At 39.7% G+C, this 12,817-nt stretch overlaps 1 pseudogene across 1 annotated transcript; it reads left to right on the plus strand.

The window, feature by feature from the left end:
* Nucleotides 1-2,010: 2,010 nt before the first annotated feature.
* Nucleotides 2,011-12,343, plus strand: LOC145487304 (uncharacterized; annotated as a pseudogene). The gene is made up of 4 exons (XR_014049391.1): nt 2,011-2,209; nt 2,841-3,490; nt 7,628-8,182; nt 11,672-12,343. The product of XR_014049391.1 is annotated as an uncharacterized LOC145487304 (transcript).
* The last annotated feature ends 474 nt before the right edge of the window (nt 12,344-12,817 follow it).

Raw genomic sequence — 12,817 nt, forward strand, 5'->3', positions numbered from 1 at the left:
GCTATCTCTTGAATTAAACAATCCCAATCCGATCAAAACGAATTGTGTTAGGTGTTTACTGACCAAATGGCATTTTGCATAGACTACAAGTAGTCCCTCTCTCGCTTAGTCTGTCAAGCAAGACAGAATCTGAAATCTGAATCAAGACCGTAAATTAACCTCAAGAAGTGAATGGCCGGGCAAAATCCTGGGAACTTTGTTGGTAGTCCCTAGCTCCTTTCGTGCGCTTCTCGCCCCAATATTTCACGCGGGCATACTTTCCTTCTTTCGTGCCACGCCCGGGCAGGATGGACTGAGCGAGAGAGAGACTACTTGTAGTCTACATTTTGCAACTGTTTACTGCATAGAAGATATTGATAAAAAGGCCATTCACGATATGTGATCACAGATTAGAACTGAACACTCTGCAAAAGAGTGTGCGTTAACAGCCCTTCTCCTATGAGAAGTGACCCAAGCATATATTTTTATATTTTAATATACAAATATATGCTTGCGGTTATGTTGTAATTAAAATTACAACATAACCGCAGTTTACAGATATGGGTGAACAGTTACGTAAATCCAGTGGAACTAGGAGCTAATCAGAGCAGAATCGTATGATTATCTTCTTGTTGGAAGGAACTAATGTTCCTACATGTTTTTAGACGGAAAGCACGAGCTAGTTTTTTATATATATATATTCCACGCGACACGCGGTAGGAATATTTTCGCGGATACTTTAACAAAAAAGGCTTATAGATAGATCATATTTAAGGCCGTAATCATGTAATCAAAGCAGATTATTTGTCACGCTTTGTCACTTTATTCTTACCTTTACAACATATTAACGTAAACTTAGTGGGCAAATTTCTTAAACGGACAGAGCTAACCTCGGAACCAGATTGCTTTGTAGCCGTTTTCTCGTGTGCACGACAGAAAAGAAAAGCTTATACATTTTACCAGCCTATATTTTCCGTCCAGCTGAAATGCTGTTACTTTGCAAAACTGTTCCGTAGAGGTCCGTACTCCGTATGCTATTTGTGGATGATTTGAGACCCAGCAATCTTTTCACACTTTCTGACGCAGCCATTTTGTTTTTTGGGGGGAGGGGACGGGGCAAAAAGGCAAAAAAAATCAGTAGATGTTTGGGGAAAATTGCGAATCGAACGAACTCCTCGCAACTCACTGATAAAGTTAATTCGAGGGATTGAAATAGCCTCGCTAGGAAAGCCACAATTAAGGTTTATATTTTTCTGAGCGCATACGTCTGTAAAAGCGAGTCGCAGTACACGAGCAAAGTTACAGACATTTGTTTGAAAAATTAAATGCAATTTTCGCCTCACAGCAAATCTATGACTGTCCCAAATTTGATCAAAAACCTTCTCCTGGGTGTTCTTTCCTTAATTAGTTGTCATTCACATAATCACTCTCAAGCAATCGAAGTTTGACTTTCTCCATTTACTGTAATATTTTTCCTTCTTTGCCCAAGAGAGGTGGCGTCAGGTCTATTTCGCTGATAATCTTTTCGTCTTCAGAAAGAACAGATGTATTATCCAAATCAGTAAGCTGCGTAACTAGCACAAAAGTTTGCAGTTAGAAATGAAATTTGGCGACTTCGTCTCTTGCTAGCTACCCAGGAGTGTTAATTTAAAAAAAGGTAAACCAAGCGAGCTAGTTTGTCTAATTTCTGCTACGTTATTGTACTCGATTCACTTTTATAAGGAATTGTTTTACTTAACTGAAAACTGCAGTGCTTTCAAAACTTTTTTATGAATAGATGTCAGAGAGTGCTCTTTTATCCCTATTAAAAATTGTTACTGTCTGTTAATTTGTCGCTTAAGAAAAAGTTCCCGTTACTGCTGAAGATGAATTGCCTCACATGATTAAGTGAAAATTTGGTATGCTACTCAGACACTTGATTTCAGTATCACATAACCAGCTGAAGCAGTACTTATACCGTTACCCACTATTCAGACTGTATCCACTACAACTCGCTGTAGAGTTGGGCATTGCTCCAGTATCACCAAGATCATGACTGTTCAGAAGAAAAGTATGCCTTCTTTTGCTTCTATTGTTTCTGTTCTCTCCATTGTGTTTTACTGCGCCGGCTTTTTAAGAGTTGAGCTGGAACTATACGAGCAAAAGAAAAGAATAAACGCTCTTGAAAGCGTTGCGGAGGCCAAGTCTTCGTTAAACGACGTAGACATGAAGATAATCAAAAATGCTCCTGGTAAGTGCGTCTTATGTAACTTAAGTTTAAGCAGTGTTAAGATCAAAGAATACAATCATCAGAATCATGGCTTGCCCAATGTAAATACCGTACGGGGTTAGAAAGACTAGAAATAGCTAAGAGTTAAAATGAATAAAGAATGAACATGTTCTTGCTTGTTCCGTTTGTGCTGTGAACACGCAAAGGAAACAGAGGGTTGCCAGGTCAAGTTGTCTTTAATCCCATGCAGACAAATTTATAAAAAAAATCATGTTCAGAGATACTACTCTTCAACTGTGAATAACACAGGAATTAACTATAGTTCCTTGTCTTTCTCCGGCTGTGCAAGCTTACAGTCGATTTTTGATAGTTTCGGCATCAGGAAATGAACAAAGGATATGTTGTTCACGGATGCTGCAGTTACTATTTTAGTCTAATTAATGAGAAAAAACCAAGCATTTCCGTTGCGGTGATAATCTCGTACGCTATTCGTTTCTCGCACAATGGTTGCAGAACAAACACTTTAAACCTCATTGCCTTAAAAACTAAACTAAAGCATTGAAAATAATCACGTGCCAAGCTTTGAAAGCGCTGTAAAGGCTAGCTTGGTTAAAAGTCTTCTCGTTCAAATACACTTTTCTTTTCTTCCTAGAAATTCAACCTTCTAAACTCAGCAGACACAGCCGTCACGTTGACTTAACAGAGAATTCGACAGAAACTCAACGCACAGCGGAAACGTTTCTCAAAATCAACAAACTTCTATTAGAGTGGAGACTGCATCTCTGTCAGTCAAAGGGTGTCACGTGCTCGCCAGGTCCCCCAGGGCTTCCCGGTCCTCCAGGACCAAGAGGACACAGAGGAAGGACTGGAAACAAGGGAGATAAAGGTGTTATGGGATCGCCAGGAAAGAGCGGCAAGCAAGGCATTGTGGGACCTGTAGGACTACGGGGAGAGACTGGAAATAAAGGCGATAAAGGAGACATAGGACCCACTGGCATACCGGGAAAAAAAGGCGAACCCGGTGAATCGATATCATCTCCTGCTGTTGTTGTTTCTCCGATGACGTTGACAGTGAACGAAAGTGGAACAGCCTCGTTTCAGTGTTCAGCCAGCAGTAATCCTGAGCCTACAGTAACGTGGAGTAAACTGAACAGTCAGTCAACAATCACTCAGTCAGCGGTTTCACGTGGAAAGCTAGAGTTAAAGAAGGTGACCGGAAGTGACTCAGGCATGTGTATCAGTGTTCAGCAACAAACATTCTGGGGAATTCACAGCCGGGAGTGATGCGATTAACAGTAAATGGTGAGTTTCTGGTTAAGTGGCTACAGTACGCAGGTTTTGCAGATAACGTTTGTCGTTCTCGAGGCACGCAAATTTCGCTTTTTAGCAGAAACCAAACCTCCCTGTGTTTCCTTACGGTTAAAATAAGACGAATGTAGCGTTGACTTTTCTTTGAAAATAGCTACAATATTCAGTTGCTTTAAAGGTTGATTAATAGTTACGTCAGTGGGAGGTGCGGTGGCCTCATGGTTAGTGCGCTCGTCTCCGGATCGAGCGGTCCGGGTTCGAGCCCTGGCCGGGGACATTGTGTTCTGTTCTTGGGCAAGACACTTTACTCTCACAGTGCCTCTCTCCACCCAGGTGTATAAATGGGTACCGGCGAACTTAATGCTGGGGGTAACCCTGCGATGGACTAACATCCCATCCAGGGGGGAGTAGAAATACTCCTAGTCGCTTCATGCTACGGCAACCGGGATAAGCTCCGGCCTGATGGGCCACTTGGCTCGCATGCAGGCTTTACCTAATAGTTATGTCGATTTCGACATTTCCGACCTGATGAAGCCATTTTATGGTGCGGTGAACTGAAAAAGTCATCGTAAACAGATAAAGGTGAACAAAGAAGCGTTTCAAGGTGAATGCATCTTAGTTTACTCCAACAAACACTACACTCAGAGAAATAACGTTGTATCTCGAGGGTCTGCCTGGTGATGCTGGATCCCCAGTTATCAGTTTTAATTTAAACCATTTCTTGGTTAACAGTTCGAGCTATTTTTCAGCTTTCAGTTAATCTTGACAAATTTGAATTAAAACGGCTTTGAAGGTCCGTCTGTTAACGGATTTGAAGTTTGGAACACACTTAGCGACTTGACTACAAGGGGGGCAGGGTTAGCACTGGTCCCCGCCCCATCCCCGGGACTCAGGCACTGGGTAAACTTGAAGATAAAAAAAAAAACAACAAAAGAAAAAAAAAACAAACAAACAAAACAAAACAAAACAAAAAAAAAACAGAAATACGGCCAAACTTAGTAGGCAGAGGGAACAGAGCTCTCCCTCAGAGTAGTGGCGTCTCAAGGGTAGCCTATGTTATGATGCAAAATAGGATGGACAGAAAAGAAGGTCTCTTCTGGTAGTGAAATAGCTCGAAACATACGATGGTACCATCATGGAGAGATCTGGGGCTATCGCAAAGGGCTGCCATAGACCTTTCTGCAAGTGAATATATGATAGATCATACTTTTTAACTAGGGAGAAAGGTGAAAGACATGGACAATCACTACGATTATGTGCACAACTTGAGCAGCTGTGAAATTAACGCCTGAAAATTAAATCAGGCTTGAACGGGAGTCGAACCCACGACCTCCACGACACCGGTGCAGTTCTCTTGCAACTGAACTATCAAGCCAACTAGGATCCCTTAACCACAGTTTAAATGCTTCTAATGAACTTTCCCTTTTCTACTTGCTTCTGAGCAAAGATTAGCCGAACAGGGTCAAGCAGCATTCGATTATTTCTCAGAACTTTCGAGTGACTGCTAACTAGCTGTTTGCAGACGAATGCAGTTGAACCTGTATATAACGCCCTTAAACAACCCTTTGACGCCCAAGGAGCCATATACGGCTACTCAATGGTCGTCCTCTTTGTACCACTTGTGACGTCATCAATTTAAATGTCATAAGATATTCCTGATAAGCAGATGGTATAGCTAGGACAGATCTATCTGCACGACAGTCGTTTTTGGATATCGACGGCATTTTGACGTAGCAAATTGAAAAACAACGTTATCAGCTTTGGTGCAAAAATGGTCGTAAAATGGTCCATTATACCTATAATAATATACATGAAAAAATTACTCGATTCTGATTGGCTGAGAGCAGTGAAGTTCAAGTGTAACACCAGTGCAAAAAGTGTAACACCGGTGCAAAAAGTGTAACACCAGTGCAAATTACACATCGTAACTCTGAATTATGATTAGCTAAAAGACAATAGAAAATTTTCGAAGACAATGATATTACGTAAACTGAGGACCAAAATTTTGTGCGGAAACTTTGAAAAAAGTTTTCTCGAATGAGAAACCATGGCTTCAAGAAAGGTCTTCCGGCACTTCCTCTACGCAAATTTTTTCATGTGAGTCTTTCTAAAAGCTGAAATTGCACTCGCCGAAGTGGCTCGTGCAATCTCAGCTTTTTGAAAAGTTCACTCGTGCAAGTTAATTCCAAATTGAACGAGAAAAACCGTATGATTACCTATACAAATTGATCAAGGTCCAATTTTCAGGCATTGCCCATAATTAACACTCAACTTTTTAGGGCAGCCAAAAAGAATATGGAACGCAAAAGGTAGCGAGAGTAAAAGGGCCGAGAAAAAGGAAAGGAAAAGGGCAATAAAAAATTCGGAACAGGCAATCAAAAAAACAACAACAACAACAACAACAACAACAACAATATTTTAATTTGGTACATGCTTATGCGCATGCACCAAATTAAAATATTCTACAATTTTGTACCTTATCTTGGGGAAATGTATCTGTTTGGTAAAAAAAAAAAAAAAAAAAAAATGCTTTTTCAGCAAAACTAAGTCCCATTTAGCGTCAGGGCAGCCAAAAAACTGATTTCCTGAGGGTGGCCGTTATGTACAGAATCGACTATGCCTATTATCACTTTCCGAAGACCTTAACCTATTTTGTATGATATTTTGTATATCCAAAAACCTCTTGAAAAAATTAATAGTCAATTTTTTTATGGCATGCTAAGTGTTCAAAACTTTGTTTAAGTTACTGATAATCACGTGTCAAACATGACGTCATATCACGCCTAAACTGGCGACGTCATATTTGAAAATGTCCACCATTTTGAATACGCTATCTTAACTTCCAAAATTTCTCACAAATGCCGGAAAAAATCGAAAATTCTTGGTCTTCGGCCCTTTCAATTTGAGAAGGGATATAAAACAAGCTGCGATAACAAAATAAACATGAAAATACGTAGTACATGTGTAATGTTTGTTAGAGCAGTTTGTTTTGTATAACTCCAAAATTAAATTATCTGAACACAAGAAATTGATTATGAAAATACAAGAAGAGTAAAGATAATAGAATAAAATCTTTACAATCCAAAATCTCGCTGAAACAGAAAGTCAAACCTTAAAAAAAAAAATTAAATCTCAGTGAAAAAAAAACTTGGTTGCATTTCCATGTAAACGTCAAGTTGGTTCACAAGATACGATAAGAACTTCTATTGAAGTGTCAAGATATGTAGCCCGAGCACAGTGATTGGTGACACATTCAAATTTACCCTGACAAATTTTAAGAACATCCACAAAGTTCCAGATCAGCGAGGGCGGTATATAGTCCCCCCACCGCCCCCTCCCCTCTTACCCCAAGGTTTGATGTAAATAGGGAGTTTAAGACTGGTACAAAGAACTTCTAAGAAGCTCCAAGTCATCTTCTTTCCAACATTGACTTTTTAGTGGTCTGATGATCACATAATTTTTCGTACTTCCCGCTGCTCTTAGACAAGCAGTAGAGTTTATAAAGCTCATAGGATCTAAAGGTATACTTGATTGCTTTTCCTTTATGCCAAGAAAGTTACACAGACGTATTTTTACTACAATAAAATAATTGTGTTCTTTGAGATTTATTGTCAGATGGCTTATTGTCTTCCACAATCCTCTGTTCTCCATGGCAAAAGAAACTTAAAACAGCTTTCACTACACCACACTAAGCAGCCATATTGTAAGAAGGGGTTTAGAACCATGACTCGTCATATAGCGTGCCATTTCGCGCCGTTTTATTTCGGCGTAAGCATCCAACAACACTTTCTATATATCCCATACGTCCAGACATACGTGAAAGTGGCTAACTTTAATTAGTTACGAGTATAATGCTTTGCTATACCCCACTCTATCGAGGTGGAAAAGCTCAATCTACTCAGCTGACAATTATCTTAACGTTTCTCAACTATCAAGTAAAAGTTGCCAATTCTCAGCCTCCTACACGGAAGTCCATATGGCTCGTCACGCAATCTTTCAATCTTGCGTGACGAGCCATAAGGATGCCTGCGTAGAAGGCTATCATTTCAGCTGTTACCCCTGAAAAGGAAAAAAAAATGAAATCAAAAATTCTAAATCAGACCAGGCCTAATGATATTTACTTGGTTGCAGTTTATCCTCAAGTTTCTCTTCAACCGGGACCTAATTTCGTCACGGTAAGAAGTGACGTCACTCTACCAACCTGTCACGTTACCGGATACCCTGCACCAGTGGTGACCTGGAGGAAGTCGTCTGGTCAGTTACCCCAGGGGAGGACGCACTATACCAGTAGTGTCTTAAAAATTTCCGATGTCCGTCAAAGTGACTCTGACGCATACTTCTGTTCAGCGGTCAACCTTTTAGGAAATGCTGAAAGGAAAACTCAACTAGTTGTGGTTTCCCTTCCTGTGTTTACCGTTAAGCCACCTGTAAAGGTGTTTGCTGCTACTGGCGAAACTTGGACGTTAAACTGCAATGCTACTGGCGATCCACGACCAGTCATCAGTTGGAAAAGACCAGAAACAGCACTGCTCGTGAATAGGAGTCAGGGAAAAGGGGAGGCACTTATCTTAAGAGATTTGAGAAGAGAGGATGCTGGGATCTATATTTGTGTGGCAACAAGTGCAGGAGTGTTTGCTGTCGAGGCAATAAGTGATGTTCGAGTGGGACCTATAGCAAGTGGTACCGGTAAGTTATGAATGGCAAAACTGTATATTTGTCGCAGAAAGAGAGTTAGCTTGCGCTAAAAGAAAGAAAAGAGAAGCATCTAGAACTGGGAAACGAAAAGACGGCCTGTTTTGGATGGCAATATGTGTCACGTCATGAAAGAGAATAAGGAACTGACAGTCTGAGGTAACTCTATGACTAATAAGAAACGCAGTGCTCAAAAACGCTGACAAACAAATAACCTTTTTACCCTGTGACAAAGAAATATTTAGAAATGAAGTTTGCAATTTATTTACTTTACAGTCATAAGTTCTCACGACTGAATCTCTCGTCGACGAAAACTCGTGGCAACGCTTTCGTTTCAAGTAAACCGGAGGTAAACATTTAGCTATATTTGGAAGGCTTTAAAAGGCTTAAAAGCTTGTCCATAAAACTGCCAACGTCAGGCTAGTCGCAAGCGCACACTCACCACATCAACACTCCATTATCATGCATCATTACGTTTATTAGATGCTGTACGGTGTTGCGTGCACAATTAATACTGTACGAAAGGTTTTCTTTGGGTTAGTCCAATATTCCCGTTAGTTTCTCTCTAATCCGTCCACAAGTCAAATGATGTCTATCGCAGGAGCGTATTGATCCGTATGCATAGTGCACAAGAAGCCGGCATCTTTCGAGATTTTCTTTGAAGAATCGGCTAAAAGAAAAAACAAATCAATAAGTAAAGCCGAATTGACAAAAACTTAGAAACTAAAACTTAAGTGTTAGCGCTAGTGATTAAAGCAAAGCGGTTCGATCCGAGTTGACTTTCTAATATGGCGCATTGTCCGCCACGAAGCAAACAGTCGCTTTATTCAGTACTATGTTAAACATTAAACCACGAATTGAGCATAATATGATACGAAAGACCGCAAACCATTCATGTTGAAGGCTCAAGAAGACGCATTTCAGCAACAATGGTCTGTGTGCCAATCAACCTTGTTTCCCGGACTTTTTCCTGAGGGGAAAGCCCTGAAAATGAGGTTGTGCGCCATTCTACAGCATCTGGCGATTAGGAGAACCGCGAGAGAGAAGCTATCCCTTTTAAAGTGCGTCTTCTCTTTTAATAAGGTCTCATACTCTTATCATGTGTATAAGTGTCTTAGTTTTATAGTTAGGAAAGGATTTTTTTCCTGTACTAGTAGTATTCTATACTTTGCTCCAATTGATTCCTGCAAAGAAAACCTGACTGCAACTGTTTTTAATCCTCGCTACTACTGGAAAGTTTGACATGCGTGTAAAATTAAAGAAACGCTATTAATCAGTGACTTAAAACCCTCACTTAAGGTGGCCGAACACAGTTTTCGCGCGCGCTTTTGCTGATGCAATTCAGCGCGAGCACAAGGATTGCAAAAACAAACATGCCGTCAACAGAGCGATCATTTTATTTACTCAACACCCGCACTATCTGCGCTATTTTTCTCTATTATTGAACGCAGTATATTGATGGCTTTAGTCTTTTATTACAAAGATATGTTAGAAAAGGTAACGACGCAAAAAAACCCAGCAATTCTCAGCTTTTTCTTTGTTACCGAAAGAACCCAGTTAAATGAAGCGCATGCGCAGTTGCTCGAAAAATTGAGACCGATTGCTTTTGCAGAAACATGCCGATTTCTAACGATCCAGTCGTTAGAATTTCAAGAAATTTGGCAAAACAATAGTTCAGAAACCACGTGAATGATTTATCGCAAAAAATTTGAATTTTGACATAGGGAATTTTTAATAATACAGAACATGCAGTGAAAACGGTTAACGGCGAATTACGAAAATCGCCTATGTCAAAATTTTATTAGAACAGTGTTGACAGAATGGATTTGATGTCAGTTCGTAGTGGGTAAATGATGAAAAAAATCTAACGACTGAATTTTTTTAAATAAACAAAAACCATTTTTTAAGCCTTGTTTTAACTAGCCCCGTTGCCATGGCAACAGCACACACCTTAGCAAAAATGCGATAATAAACCCTTCTGTGGTTAACCTTGACGCTTGCAAAAAACGGGCGCCAAAGCATAAATAGCTTAAAAGTAATGGTGAATTAGGCATAGGCTCTTGAAAACTGTGTTCGGCCACCTTAATGAAAATCTTAGCAGTGAGAAGTTGTTTTTTTTTTATAAGTATCAATTTTGTTATTATTTTTCTTAGATTGTCACCAGTGCCTCGGTTTATTTTTAAATTTATAATTTTTTGTAAAATTTATCACCGTCACTTCGGAAGACGTATGTTGTAACATACGAAACGTCAAGTTAATACAGTTGTCTACTTGTAATGTTAAGGTTAATTAATCAACATGACACGAGCGTAGGACAAATAAAAATTCTGAATCCCCGACAGGAATCGAACCCATGACCTCCCGAACAGCGGCCGGGTGCTCTATCCACTTAGCTACGAGAACTCATGGAGAGCAAGGTCATTTAACTGAGTTCATATATGACAGGTGTCCTATCGAAGTCATCGTGAGTAGTGATAAGTTAACATTTCATTGCCGAGCTTAAAATTCACCATCTTTATTAACTTATCACTACTCACGATGACTTCGATAGTGTTGATCCTATGATTGTTTTATTAAAACGTCCCAAAATGTCAGGTAGGGTATATGAGTTAGCTTCTACGTCCGAGGGTTAAGTGCATACATCGTTTGACATGTTTCGGACAGCGTGTCTGGCATGCAGTCCGGAGAAAAGATCTTTGTAAAAAAATTACTGTCAGAATCATAATTTGCAGTTAAATAAGCTTTGGTTATTCCTTATTTTATATTTATGCTGTTTTAAAACATCAGTGTTTTTTTACCAAAAGAATGATTCGATAACCTATGAAACAATAACTTATGAAAAATTATAACTTATGAAACTTCGACTAAAACTGATTCCTTCCTATGACTATCTGCCAAGATAACTGACTAGAAATTCTCTATAGAGTTAGGTTACACTAAAAAAAATAATTGGCCCATACTTATCGTGCGTATATCGACTTACCGGAAAACACGCGGAAAGTTCGGAGAGCACTCAAAAAGCGTGAGCACTGCTCGAGGCACGGCCGAGAGCAACTCATCCCAAGTGCATGTTTTATTTGTGATTCACTACAAAGTTCTCACAAAGCACGGTGAAGAAAAAAAAGATCCCATTATATTGGTTTCTAAAATTGTCAAGGAAAATTCTTTTATTCGAATTAATGAAAATGTAGGCAAACAAAGTTACAAATACTCAATGAAAATGTGGCCAAAAGGGATCAAAATGCTCAAAGACTCGAAGTAGGGTTTGGTTTGTTCAAAATTATGTTTGCATTGCCAAAACTTTAACAAAAAGATACAGCTCGCAGCAAAACTCGACGGAAATTTTTCATTTAAAATAAAACTGCTCAAGTCTTGTTATTTACACAAATTTTTACCAGGATGTCTAAATAGGAATAAGGTATGACCAGCGCGCGCGCTATGTTATAATTTAAATTAACGCATAACGTTCTCCTTTTTTATCAGATTGCTTTGATCTGCTAAAATCAGGCCATACTCAAAGTGGATTGTACTCCGTCAACCCAGACGGTAGAGGACAATTTACTGTCTACTGTGACATGGGCAATGACGGTGGAGGCTGGACCGTCTTTCAGAGAAGACAAGATGGCTCGGTAGACTTCTATCGGGGATGGAACGACTACAAAGCAGGCTTTGGTCAGCTGACTGCTGAGTTCTGGTTAGAAAACGACAAGATCCACCGACTGACGGCCTCTAGACCGAGCTCTCTACGATTGGAGCTGGAGGACTGGAACGGAGTTAAAGTGTACGCTAAATATGGCAAGTTCAACATTAGTGATGAGCAGGCGCAGTATCGACTTGAAGTGGGTTCATATTCAGGTACAGCGGGAGATTCGTTAGCAAGGCATAATATCATGGCGTTTACCACAAAAGACAGAGATTATGACAGAGCTGGTAACAACATTAACTGTGCTGTACGCTATACAGGCGCCTGGTGGCACAGCAATTGCCACAACTCCAATCTAAACGGACAATACCTGGGAGATAAACGTGATTACCGAGGAGCCAGGTGGCACCACTTCAGAGGTACTCTTTCACTCAAATTCACTGAAATGAAACTGAGGCCGTCATCGTAGAAAGAATACCAGTAACAGGTTTAATCATGTTGGAGACGTAAATGCCAACAACTGATCTTTGCTCATCACAGTTTACAATAATTGATCGACCACAAGCAATGATTAGTAGTTGTTGCATTAACTTAAGTGACGTTCATTAGGAATTCTTATAACGATTAAAATATTTTCCTTTACAATCACTGATTTAAACCAGAAACTATAATTTTCCCAGCAGTTGTCATAGCAAATGATTTTCTAGTAATAGCCATGATAGCTTGTCACAGTTTCAATAATTAGTCGATTTAATTAGTGAAATCAGGAGCCATAATCGATTATGGCTCCTAGAGAAATCTATGGAATGCTTGCTATTTTACATTTAAAGAGAGAGGTTTCCTTTACAATTACTAATGTGATAAGCCAGTAACCACGAGTTTGCGAGATTGCCGAGAAGTTGCGATCATTTCTTTTAAAAGGAGATGATTTTCTGGTATATATAACCCGTTGTTAATTACTTTACTGAGCTGATAGCTGGTCTGCA

The sequence above is a fragment of the Orbicella franksi genome, chromosome 5 (assembly GCF_964199315.1).
Source record: "Orbicella franksi chromosome 5, jaOrbFran1.1, whole genome shotgun sequence".
Lineage (NCBI taxonomy): Eukaryota > Metazoa > Cnidaria > Anthozoa > Scleractinia > Merulinidae > Orbicella > Orbicella franksi.